This window comes from Silene latifolia, chromosome 7, assembly GCF_048544455.1.
Source record: "Silene latifolia isolate original U9 population chromosome 7, ASM4854445v1, whole genome shotgun sequence".
Classification (NCBI taxonomy): domain Eukaryota; kingdom Viridiplantae; phylum Streptophyta; class Magnoliopsida; order Caryophyllales; family Caryophyllaceae; genus Silene; species Silene latifolia.
Genome location: NC_133532.1, coordinates 42,173,555 through 42,187,393, shown reverse-complemented (window position 1 = coordinate 42,187,393; position 13,839 = coordinate 42,173,555). Strand labels below are relative to the sequence as shown.

Below are 13,839 nucleotides of genomic sequence, written 5' to 3'. Positions count from 1 at the left end.
ATTAGATGGGGAAATGAAGAGGGTGGTTAATTAGGATTGGTTGGAGGAAATGAAGAAGGGGTTTTAATGAAAAATTATTTTTAGGTAAAGGATTAAAGAGAAAAGGTAAGGTCTTCATTACGTTTTCCGTTAGTTTTGACGGAAATCTGACTTTTTTTAACGGCAATTAGCATTTGGTACCTCTCGACAAGTCAACATAAAATTTTAGGTACCTTCGGGCAAAAAGTAAAAAGTTAGGTACCTTGGTGCCAATGAGGGTAAATATTAGGTACTCCCTCACCAAAAACCCTAACAATAACTTTAAACCAGAACCAAATACTAACCAAAGATCAACAGGCCGTAGAAATGCATTAAAAGTTGCATACTTGAAAGATATCTTTGGAAGAGTCAATACTAAATAATTCGCTCATTGTTATTTGGACATTGATTAAAAAAGCCAAAAAAATAAAACCATGTTATATATATAGTAGGTTAATTATTAAAAAATGATGTGTTCAGAATAACAAGCAGAGGTTTCACAATAACATTATCACAAGACCATCTCACACGAGAATTAGAGTATAAACAAAATTAAGAAGCTATGGTCATAAAATTCATGTGCCTAGGTTATTCGACCCTTTATTAATCGAGTCGTGTTCTTCAACCAAGTAGTCGTACGTGTTATTAGACAACTTTGCGGAGATGGTATTTGCCGATTCGCACCGAGACCCAAATCTGGAGCAAGACTAAATTCATATGTACTGCCATGATTGTGAAGCGTAAGATGTACTCTCAAATAGTCACAATGGATTAACAGTCCCTACAATCTCGTGCCAACTGTGAAATGAGAAAAAAGAAAGGAAGAGCATAAGCACTCACCCGGCATCAATCAAGGCATTCTTGTCAAACCTGGCACTCGCACAAATCCAAGGCACAAAAAAACCGCGGATCAGGTCAAGAAGGCAATCAATTAAGAAGATAAAATGGAAGCAAACAAGTGGAACTCGCAAAGCTCTTGAGAATACGTCAAGGACATCCACCGTGACAAGATATCGCATATTTTCAATTGATGCCGAGTACGGCTCTCGGTTCGAAATTTCCTCCCATCTAAGCCCACGCAGCCACCCCTAACCGTAACCATTACTCCATTAGAATCTCAAACAAAGAGCAAGAGTGATGAAAACCAGATCGCAAAGACAGAAAAGGGAAAGGGATGTTGCTAGTGGTAAATCTTTAATAGAGTAATCAACAAGGAACATCATACTTCACACATGTATAATTACATTTCTTCACAAATTCTTAAATGAGAAGGTCTCACAAAAATTGATATTCTTCTTAACTGTTTGAGATGAAAGGCCATGCCGGTTATTCAGACACATACATGGTCCAAAACTTGAAAAAAAAAAAGGTCTCAGTGAGTAATATAGGTAGATTAGCCAGGTCGGCTTACCTTGTAGTTAAATCCCCACACGGAATCCACATCATCAGTGTCATCAAAGTTACCCCAACCTTGATGTCAAAACTTCGTGAGAGAACAAGGAGCTTCATATTAGCACTCATAAGACATAAGATACTGTGAGTCTGTGATAGAGGATAAGATGGCAAAAATCACTTCATTTTAGGTAAAAGCCCGACTGTTTGAGATGAAAGGCCATGTTTGTTATTCACACATACATGGGTCCGAAACTTGAAAAAAGGTTTGTCTGAGTAATATAGGTAGATGATATATACAGCTGGGCTGGCATACCTTGGAGTTAAATCCCCAAAACGAAATCCACATCATCGGTGCCATCAAAGGTACACCAACCTTGATCATTAAAACTTCTGTGAGAGAACAAGGGAGCTCCATATTAAGACTCATAAGACACTGTGAGTCTGTGATAGAGGAGAAGATGGGCAAAAATTAGTAAACCATACCGGTGAAGATTTGTGTCTGCCTCAAAGCTCCTGGCAAATACATTAGGAAAATCTTGTGACGGACTTTCTGATGTAGTTCAAGACGACATGCTTCCACGAGGGCTTTTTACCGAATCATCTTCACTGTGAGTATGCCCAGATTCACTATCAAGAGCCCGCTCGCCTCTCTTTGGATCGCTTCTCTAACTCATTATCGACATTTGACGGTGAATCAGGGTCAAATGAATCATTGTGAGGATATGTGCCATTCTCGAATAATGTCGAATTTGGAGAGGTTTTTGCATTTGGAATACCCGAAAAAATTTCCTTGTCAAATTGTAATCCCGGAAGTAACCAATCGTGCAATCGATACCATACGACACAACAATACAACATCAAACTAACATATCCCAGTGTCTCAAAAGCTCTATCAAATATGATGGTAAGAGGGGCTCGATTTACATAATCTTAACACCAAAGAGAGGATGTTTGGGGATGACTCATAATGAAAATTGCATTGAGATCGAACCGCACGCAATGACAGTTGATGACTACTTTACCATAAAAAAAAAAGTGTAATTTGTTTAGTGAATCATATTCCATTATAATCTAGAACCAAAGAATAGTGAGCCTTCGGCTCCATTTGGAAATGGAAACTATACAAGGTGCCAAAATTCAATTGCCAAGAGCCCAAGACTCAAGTTATTTGCAACGGGAGAATGTTCCGCGACTAAATATGGCTATACAAAAGATGATTGTGAAGAAATCTGCAGTGCACTCTCCACAGAGGGAGAACAGGGGGGCTAAAAGCGGGCATTGGAAGAAAGGATTTTTTTCCCTGTTACCTTCATCTTCAAACCGATCTCATTCTTCATCCCATACCACACTCCTTCTTGAATCCCGACCGCACCTTTAACAAATATAGCATAAAAGTCGATACCAAAGAGAAGCTAATGCATTCTCCTACCCTCGTCTGGTTACTCCGGCAAATAAAATCCAGAGTGATGAATATATATTCTTTGGGAAAAATAAATCACCAAACAAGAAACACAAATGGTCAAGGAACAATAGGGAAGCACCAAGAATAGTTTCAAGCATTACCTTTGGGGAGCTCAATTAATGCTTCCGACTTAGTTTCTAAACCATGTTTCTTACAAATATGCGTTCGACAAAGCCTTCAATAGCTCCTCAAAATATGACGGTATTCTATCGGACATACCTGGATATAAAGCAACTCATCGTAGAAAGTTACTATTTTCTTTGAAGATAGCATTAGACCCAAAAAGTGATGGATCAAAGTCTACCAAGAATACCATCGAATTTCCACCTTGTACCATGTTAGTAATTGCTAGTTGCAATTCCATTTTCCGCTCCTGTAAAGTTTTATGGCATATAATAGACTCAGGTTAGCAACAGAGAATAGCCTACAAATTAATAGCTCAAGAGTAGCAATTATTCTTTCAAAATCTTGAGAATTGTATAGAGGAAATAGTTTCACCATGAGAACTTCAAATATCAACTTTTAAAAAGTCTTATCAATAGATTTACCAAGAAAGTAAATGCTTTGTTCACAATTTCACGTCATTGAAACCAACAATTCTACGTGTTTAACAACAATCAAAAGTCTATAGGCACAATCGCAATACCTGATATTCTCGGAATTTGGCCCTTTCGATCGTTAACTTTGAAGCTATTTCTTCAACTTGCTTATATTTTCCTTCATATTTCTTTCCTAGAAGCCCAGCCTGAAAACTCATTCTTTAGACTCTACACAAGGTGACTGCAATTCAATATTGTAAGGCACACCAAGAATAGGATACCTCACGCTTGTCACGTGCACGCTCAATAATTTCATTGTCGATTATCACATCTACTTTTGTACATAACCTACAACATAATAAGAAGATTTATACAAACAAATAGGGAGAAAAGGAATAGATGTCAATGTTGTTTATATAATATAATATCGACACATCAAAGACATGTAATCAACTTTAATAAATCTAAACATATATCAACACCAAATCATGGCTTCTCTGTTAGTGACTGCTTAGCAAAGCATAAGTTATCAAATCCATTTAAAAGATTGGTACAGACGATGGGGAATTCAACTACGCTCATACAGAGATGTTACTTTGCTAGGGCGTCAAATTGAAAGGAGATTGTTTTATGATGAATGTTCTCCTCTCCGCACACCAATGACACCACATCACCGAGTCAAGTCCATACTACTCTACAAAGAATTCGTACTAAGCCATGTAAACGAAACAACAAATTCAGAACCTAGTACTCAATAACCTCTTTAAAATCATACAAGGACAATTTATTCATACTTAAATGGAAGTATGAAGTTCTTAAATAATTCAACACATTTACCATCATTCTTAAGGAAAATCAGAATATATTCCCAACAATGGGCCAATTAAGTGAATTAACAAATTGAATTCACGTCCAAAGAAATTAAGGGTCAGATTTAATTATACTGCTTTCGAATATCTAACAAGGATCTGAGTTGAACAATAAAAGTTGTTTAACATAATTACTTAGTTTGAGTTTGACCAACCACTAATGTACTACTCCTGAATCTCAATAATATTACAGAATATAACTAAAGAGAAGCAATCCATGTTCATAACATTAACAACACCACCAATCACCAATGTGTCTATCTTTCTTCACTCAATCTTCTAAAGGGACATATTGTGGAGAATACTCACGGTGGAGAAAACCCTTTGTTTAATTTCATATCGCTTGCTCAAAGACTTCACCCAATCCTTAATAAAGAAACAACAAAAATTCACAAAAGACAGCAACTTTGAAGCACACCTTAGTTCAAAAGCTTCAGAAATAGCTAGTTCTTTAGCATTGTATGAGTAAAAGGCATGCCCATGAGTCAACCATGCATGCAAACCCATGTCCTAATAGGAACAATAAATATAGTAATTAGTCCGCATTAAAACTAAAAAAGACACTATCATATATCCAACACCACCAAATGGACAATTTAATGGATACATGGAACTATGAAAGTGCGACAAACAACCAATATAGTATTCGATAATTTCACATTTATTCAACAATATAGAATCTTTAATTTTCCCACAATCTAGAAAGGAAAAACTCTAACCCTACACCACAGTAATCAGCCAAAAATGCATAAGAACTAAAATCACAATGCCAGAAACTTTGCTTCGATCTCACTAAATTCATCTATCAAAGTAAATCCCAAGTCACCAATTAGAACACAAACCCTGAACAAAGTAGCAACCATTCTTATTTTCAATAAATAAAGGAGAGTAACATGATTATGTTAAACTCATTGTCTGCACAAATCATGAACTTACAGTCAGTATATTTTCTGTTTTTTTTGTCTTCCTTTTGCCATTTACTCCTATCTATATTAATCGACCTGAATACTTAAAGTCCTAAATAGGAATAAGGCAATCTTATAGTGTTTTTCCGCAACAAAATAAAATGTGGCACATCAGCTGAGTAAATGACGCACATAATAGTGGTGCAAGGTTCAAATTGCACCAAAACTCCCAAAGTGGAAATAATTTCTTTCAAACACGCTTGATATGATTCCTGCTTAAACTTGATTTATACGCCGTATCTAGTATTCTAATCCGGTGGAGAAAACAACAACAACAACAACAACATCAGAGCCTTAATCCCAAAATGATTTGGGGTCGGCTGACATGAATCATCCTTTCGAACCGTCCATGGGTGAACGCACGCCTCAAAATGCGAATAAAAAAGGGAAGATGAAAAACAAAAAGGGAGAACGAAAATGTAATGGAAAGTCAAGGTGAACTTAGGGGTTTTAAAATCGAATTCCGTCTTTCTTTTATAAAAACTTAAAATTTAAACGAGAGAAAAGATTAAAACGATTTTTAAAAACCGAAATAGAGTTAAGGATCCGGAATGAACCAGGTAAAATCTATAAGAAAGTGGTTGTTGAAAAAGTGTGAAGTAAAGGAGAGAAAAATAAATAAATTAATTTCTTTAAATTAAATAAATAAAAAAACACTAAATCTGTCAAAAAACATCAAATACTAAAATACATGTACAAATTGTTACCCTCAAGAGTACGCCAGCAACATCACCAAACATGGAAAACCCACCAGATTATGAAGAATTCATTAGAACCCAATTAAAGACAGCGTTTGCAATCCAAAAAAAACAAACACCAGCAGGATAAGTAAAGCTAGCAATACCGATTAACATATATATGGATAGTGATCCCAAAAGGAAGAATAATTTCGGTATCGAGGTTAAGGATAACTAAGGCTCTTTGTTGTTAATGAGAAGTGAGGATAAGAAATTCACAAAACCCAGATTATCAAGGCGAGAAAATAAAACGCACCTACTGCAATAATTATAAGAAGAAACAACGTATAAGGCTCGGACAGGTTCAAATTAATCCGAGCTCATCTTCACCTTTGTGGAACACATGTAAAGGAAGAGTTAAATCCGTAGACAACCATTTAAGCTTAGTCAAATACATGATCGCTGGAGAGGCATCGAAGCTTCATCATTCACCCATACCTATTCTAAAATTATGTAAAGCGGTTAAGTATATTGATGAAGCAACCTACTCATGTGTCATGATATACTTGAGGTAGTGATGGAGGTGCAAAGGACAAGTGCCATTTTAAGGTGATAAGAATTATCTAAAAGTCGAGATAATCCCGAGCGATGGTTTTATGTTCTTGGTATATCCGACTTCGTCTGTTTTTGCTTTGACAATTATTATTGTGAGTGATCTGAGACTATATATATTTGATATTAAAAATGGTACACAATGTTTTACTGCAGTTGTATAGTTGTTTTCATGTCATTTGTTCATTTTGGTAGATATCAAGACATTGTGAATGACCCGAGGTCTAGGAATTACGAGTAATTTCTTTTAAGGATGTTACTAAACGATACTCCAAGAAAAACTCGTGACTGTGTTGATTGAAAGTATGAAAATTTGAATTGGATGCAGATTCAAATACCTTTAGTTTTCTCGGGTATAATGGTAGAATCCTCATCGACATCATCATTGGCAACACGTGAAGCAATAGGGGCCTTTTGTTGGAACGTCGGGAGTTCCGGCTCCTCGTCAACGTCAACTTCTCGAACTGAACCGAATCTGGTACTTCGCGGATCTTCGACCATGAGCTACAGAAACAAATAAACATAATCATAAGAATCCACCACACTCACAACACTATACTTCAAAGTGCAAACCCTGAACCACAAGCAAGATACTTTAGAGCTAGATGGCGTGGAAAGCATTGAACTTGATGGGAAAACGCAAGTCTTGTATGAAATAGCGATGCAACCAGCCCAAATACTTATGTATTCCCATTTATTTGAGTTTATCGTAAGACCAATCCAAATACACAAAGGTATTCATGCAAAACATGTGGCAAAAATCCATATTTTACCTAATTTCTCGAAATTTTTCGTTAAAAGTTTTATGTTCCATTTTATTTTACCAGGTTGGTTAGTTAATTAGTTTTATTACAATTGCCAATACGATATGAGATGCTTTATGATAAGTACCTCTGCTTCTAGGTCAAACTCGCTAAACAAACTTCTTCATCTTCAAAGATAGTTGCTCGCCAAGGATAGCATTCACTTCCTAAAAAGTAAAATAAGATACGAGATTATTCACACAAAGATGTTCAAGTTATCACATGAAAGACAGATCGTCTGCTATAACTAAGGAAAGTTGCCCAAATCACATTTCACTTGTGAAATTAGTGATGTCGGAAATTACAAAGATACCATTTGGAGAACCCTAACATATCAACTATCAAGTGGAGTTATAGGAGGACGTGATACTAAATCTCGGTGTGAGAAGATTTGTTCTCGGGCAAGCCAACATGGCTTGACCTTATGTCACTCTGTGTCTGTGTCATGATCTCATGAAAACGGCCAGGACATCCTCAAATTGATTTTTTTACCCCAAATTTAGTCTCACCTAGTAAAAATTTAGCCAAACTTAGTACAAAAATTTTTCAAGCCACACTATTCAAGCCGCAATCCATTGACTCGAAGAAGAATCTCAATAGCTAAACTCGCCAATGGTAAAAATAAAGCTCAAAACCTCCACCCTCAATCATACATAACGTCCTAACTTTGACCAAGCTCCATCATTCATCCTCTAAAATGGTCACTAACTTCACTCATTAAACCCCAAAAGAAACTTAGAAAACGCTAAATTAACCTAGTCAGACCAATATTCATACATCACGCATATAATCGAGAACTCCATCAATGAAGCATCAATTATGCACATTTCACAAGTCCCTCCATCCCAAATCACAGGAAGAAGTTAAGCAAGACGACATGCAAAGACCCCCCAAAAAGGCAAGAAACATATTATCTGTAATAATAAAATAGGCGACTGAAAAGGCGAAAGATCATACCATTTCTACCCGACACTTGCATGAACAATGTCCCCAATTAGGCAAATCACCAAACACGTGGACTGCATCCGCCAATCAATGACAATGACGGGCATACATGTAGCAGACGAGCTTCTTCCCGTGCCAGAAGACACAAAATGCAAAAAAATTAGGAAAACGTGAGAAAATATGAGCATGAACGAACAGAAATTATAAATAGCGCAACTAAATTCAGAACATAAGGCCACAACTATTAATCAAATGGCACAAATACATAAAAGAATATGGAAAAAGGCAAAAGACCGACTGAAGTGTGACCCATCGTTGAACAAAAGCACCCATCAATGAAAAAGCGTAAACTGCAGAAGACAAACTGTGGAAAATCTTGAACAAAGATGAAGAAAGAACGAATTTGTGGTGGAATTAGAATTAGATTAGATACACATTAGAAGAACGAAGGGCAAAAAAAAAGGTAATCGACAGACGACAAATCCCGTCAAAAGATCAGAAAGACAGAGAGGGAGAGATAGAGAGGGGGGAAGACAATAGAGGCTATCTGTTCTAGTGCACGTGAGGGGCACGGGAAATCTTGTCGGGAACAATAAAGGAGTTGTGGTTTTTTAAAGAGTTGGGATATCATCCAGGTTGTTCTTTCTCTAACTCAAAAAGGAGTGGAATAATTAATTAAATAAAAGTTAATAAGTATACATGAGGGTATATATATAATAGAGGCTTGTCAAAGTATTAGCCTGTGCTAATGTTAACTAGTTTTTTTGCCCGTGCGTTGCACGGATATTAAAATAATGTGTGATAAATTTCACAATAAAATGAAATATAGACATATAGTACATCGTTCATGTCTCTGATTTTATGTATGCCGCATGACCAACAAATAATTTCCATTAACATAATATTGACATAAGAATAAAAGAGTGTTTGATTAATAAAATACTTTTTTTTTAGGAAAATAAAATCAATATGAAGTTTATATATATGATACTTGGACTGATAGTTTTTAGAATTTGTTCATTAATACCTGTTTGTTTTTCAATTGGTCAAGGAAAACAATAATATCTACTCTGCATAATCAACTCAATGATGCAACAAATCTCATTCTTTAGAATAACAACCATAATTTAATCATTGTTGGGTCAAATGGTAGTTACGTAAAAACATTTACAGGTAGTTAAATGTTATATCTCCCGGTCAAACTATAGACGTATCTTTGAATGTGAACCAAATTCCAACGCAATACTACATGGTCAATCTTATGACACCCCTATAACAATAGTCTTGCCCCATCTTCTCATTTGAAATAAAATCCTTCACCCAGATCCCTGTTGTTCTTCCCTATTCACACACATGATCTAAAACAATCTCATCCCTTGAAAGATCGATCCTTGTCTTCGAAACTTCTCTCAAATTTATCCAACCAAGTGAAAAACTAAACCCTTGTTCTAGAAAAATCCACAATCCAATAGAAACTAACCCTTGCTCTTGACAATGTTGTTAGAATTAAGATTTTACTTTAATTTGAATTAATGGGGTCAAGATTAAGTTTATCAGTATGATCTTTTGAGGTTTCTTGTTATTATTCATGTTACCTATATGTTTTAATGCGAGCGATATTTTGCTGATAAATAACCTTATTTATTATCACTATCCTCGTTAAATTCAACACCCTCCACAAATGCACCCTCCCTTCACCCCACTAATTTCCCCGCAAAATAAAATATCAGCTACTGTGATTAGTTCTTACTACTTGAAACAACCTCCAATCCACTATTACTATCACTACTTTTCTGCCACGTTTTACATCTAAGAAGTCATAAATCACATTCACCTCCATGAAACACCATTCTTTACTCCAGATGATATGGATCCTCGTCTACCTTATCGAAGATAATTTATTTCTCCTTCAACAAAGAAAATTTTAAGAAGCAATCTTCCCTCTTATCTCTCTCCTTTTTCCTTCCTAGTCTTTTTCTCGCCCTCTTCCCTACCTCCATTCTAGATACTCAAATAAAGTGTTTGGGTACTTTGTTTGTAAACTAAATAAGTTTGAATATTATATATATATATACATGAACTTTGCTATTTATTTCATTTTGCATAAATAAATCTAACTACCTTCATCTCATTTTTATTGTCATTTTTTCTTCAAATTTTATTATCTCATAATTATTACCCCCTTTCTAGATCTAGTAAGGAAAAATTTTAGTCAACTAACTCGTCATAATCAACCGTATTCCCACTCGAAACAGCCTTTAGCCCACTACTTAATCCCTTCGGTTCACACATAAAACGGTCTAAAATGTAAAGCTTTCATCTCTCTCTTGAAAAGTCCATCTAACTAACAGAAAACTAACCGTTACTTTTTGAACTTCATCATTTTTACATCCCGTTAAGATTAAGTTGAACATGACAAAAAAATGCAGAAACTTAGGTTTTGTTTGATAACGACAGATTGAACATTTTTTTTTTACCATTTTGAGAGTTTTTACACTATTTAAATAACAAATGTGCTACTTTGAGTATTGATCATCGACATATTGAAATAGTAGATTGTGGTGTAATTTTGTGTTTTACATTATGACCTTTAATTAGTATATTATTAGGAAATAAAATTTGATTTTTTTTATCTCTGAAGAAATTAAAGATCAAACTTTATTTTTATCATGTTTATAATTAATATTTTTCACTTAAAATATATAAATTTGTGCAAGTTCAAATAAGTTAGCTAAAGTTATAAATCACAAATTGTACGAAGCAGTATAATCATTTTTTTATTAATATGAAATAAATGTCATAAATTTCATGAAAATATTTAATGCGTTAGAGAACTATATAAGAGTTGGCAAGTACGTGACCCTCTTTTAGGGTTAAATTTTTTCATTTATTTTTTTATTTTTGCCTAAAGGTGGTTAAAGCATCGTATTATGTATGACGAAGAATATGTCTCACCCTTCTCCAATTCGTATCTCTCCCTAAATTATAGTGATGATGTGCTCAATTTACCAAAAAAAAAATATATAGCATCAACAATAATTGGTTTGCTCCATATAATTGAATAGTACCGTTTTTTATGCATGTAAAATTGTCAGAAGAAAAGCTTGAGAGAGACGGTCTTCACTATGTTAGGGAAAGACTACTCTTACTCTTTTATGTGTTTTTCATGACTTTTTTTTAATGTTAATCGTTGCTTGAATGGAATCTTAACCTTATACATATTTCTATAATAAGTGTATCTAATTTACCTTCAAGCCTCATTCAAATCTATTTTATTACTCGTGGTATCATTTTTACTTTAAATTGTAAAATAATTGCACAATAAAGTTTTTCAAAACATTTACTCATTTGTCATAATATGATATTTCGATTCGCAAATTAGCAACAACTTTATTTATCTTTTAATACTCCTTGAAAAATAGATATCAAACTTTGTACTTATCAATAATTTGTGAATATCTTATTTAAATTTTGATTAATATACTTTTATATAATGACAAATGAATGTAAATAATATAATAATAAATCAATAGAAGTTGAAGTGTTTTGTGAGGGAAATAACTTTAAAATTAGTAGGAGAATACATATGACATTTGAAAAATAAACTTCGAATTATGTATAATTAGATATGACATTGACAATAACAAAAGACGTATGGACATATTTCAGCGTTCATTTTACTCTTTACATACGTAAATTCCATGTAGTACGTATTATGCATGCACATTTATCACAACCCGGTTCGCCATAGGGCCTTTTAGCCTCATAATACCTCATTTTTTTAATCGAAAGTTGTTATAAAATAGGATATTATAAATATATCAAAGGTTTTTTTCCTTCTAATTTAATAAAAAGTGAACAAATACTAATGAATAATTTTTTAATATTAATAAATTGTAGATAATTAATTTATTTTCTGTTTCTAATAATAAAATTGTAAAATAATTAATTAATTCTCATTTCTAATAGGAAAATCATATTCCTAATTATAATAGAAAAAATTTAAATAATTATTATCTCCTAATTATAATAGTATAAAGGGAAAAAAAGTCTTAATAAATTGTTCAATTATTTCCTATTTCTAATAGAAAAATGGTAAAATAATTAATTAATTCTCATTTCTAATAGGAAAATTATATTCCTAATTATAATAGAAAAATTGTAAATAATTAATTATCTCCTAATTCTAATGCCAATAGTATAAGTAGAAAAAAAAAGCCTCCTTTAGTTATATATATTGATGATTTGACATATCCTTAAGATTATCATAATTGTAGAAGGATAAAATATGAGCAAAACTCTACCCAAAAACTATTTGATCTAACTACATGATCGGTACTTTTAAAAACAAATTAACTTGCCTAGAGATTGAGTTGAATTCCAATTCTCTTTTACGTTTGACTGATATATCCGTTGTCAGCTTAAGACGGGCCAAGTAGTTTACTTGGGAGGCAATAGCTTCATAATAGGAGTATATAAAATGCTTATACTTGATGTTCTATTTTGATATGGGAACGTATTTAAAGTATTCTATTGTTACTAAAATTGATCTTGTCAAATTATTTTAAATTACTTAAAATAATTCTATTGTTACTAAAATAAAAATTTAATTACGAAATACATCAAACAAATGAAAACCAAAAATACAAAAAAAGTACATCGAAACCATTAGTTAAAATTGTGATCTAAACTTGAAAGACGGTAGAAGATACTTGTATCTAATTAGTGCTCATATATAACCATTTTTTTTCTTGGAAGTTGTTTGATGTATGGCTTATTTACGCGTAAAACAATATGTAAGCCATGCCTCTTATCTTTTTATGTGCTCATAGATAGATAGTATAATATCATATCAATATAATATGTAGTAGTAATTCTTTTATATCTCAAACAAATAATAGAGTATGAAAATTAAGAGTATAAACTCTCTACTCAAAATTACAATCTCACTCACCATAAAATTCACAATTTCTGGGTCTAAATTATCAAACCTAACCTTCTTCAATGTTACCATGTTCCCTGTTACCAAATCAAACTACATCAATTTACACGAAAATTGCTAACCATGTGAAATTTTAAGATGCAAGTTATAGAGCTAAATAGCTAATCATACGAATTTTTGACACAAAGACGATTGAAATACCGAACATTGCTTGGTTAACTTAATATATGTCTATATAGTAGATATAATGTAATAGTAACAAAATTTATTATACATGCACGTTTATGCTTATACAACTACGACCAAGCTTAAAGCAGCAACTGTGACCGCACTCACAGGACCGTAGCCTTTTGGTTTGGTTTTAGCGGGCAGTTGAGTCTCGAGCTGGACCTGATGCAACTGCAAAGATGAACTTTTCATGAATCTTGAGTACCTATCGACTTCTTCCCTTGTTAGAGCGGGTTTCAGATAGGTTTTCACTGTCATTCACAATTGTGGCAGAAAGAAATGTCTTCTCTCAAAGCGACAATTCCAGCTTCTCTACACAGTCCTTCTAGCTCTGCCCCTGTGAAAAATTCGGTTTCTTCTACTACTTGTTTCAGATCAATATCG

At 33.7% G+C, this 13,839-nt stretch overlaps 2 long non-coding RNA genes across 4 annotated transcripts; both read right to left on the bottom strand.

Annotated features, from left to right (window-relative positions):
- Positions 1 to 1,066: 1,066 nt before the first annotated feature.
- LOC141591036 (uncharacterized) lies at positions 1,067 to 2,051 on the bottom strand. The gene is made up of 4 exons (XR_012520609.1): positions 1,897 to 2,051; positions 1,727 to 1,803; positions 1,430 to 1,501; positions 1,067 to 1,106 (listed from the first exon to the last, which is right to left on the bottom strand). It is a non-coding gene; the product is annotated as an uncharacterized LOC141591036 (long non-coding RNA).
- Positions 2,052 to 3,710: 1,659 nt separating this feature from the next.
- LOC141592075 (uncharacterized) lies at positions 3,711 to 6,961 on the bottom strand. 3 transcript variants are annotated; one of them, XR_012521040.1, is made up of 4 exons: positions 6,876 to 6,961; positions 6,242 to 6,428; positions 4,702 to 4,793; positions 3,711 to 3,762 (listed from the first exon to the last, which is right to left on the bottom strand). It is a non-coding gene; the product is annotated as an uncharacterized LOC141592075 (long non-coding RNA). The 3 variants fall into 3 exon arrangements; XR_012521041.1 differs by having other exon boundaries at positions 6,242 to 6,423; positions 6,876 to 6,958; XR_012521039.1 differs by lacking the exon at positions 6,876 to 6,961 and having other exon boundaries at positions 6,242 to 6,760.
- Between the last annotated feature and the right edge of the window lie 6,878 nt (positions 6,962 to 13,839).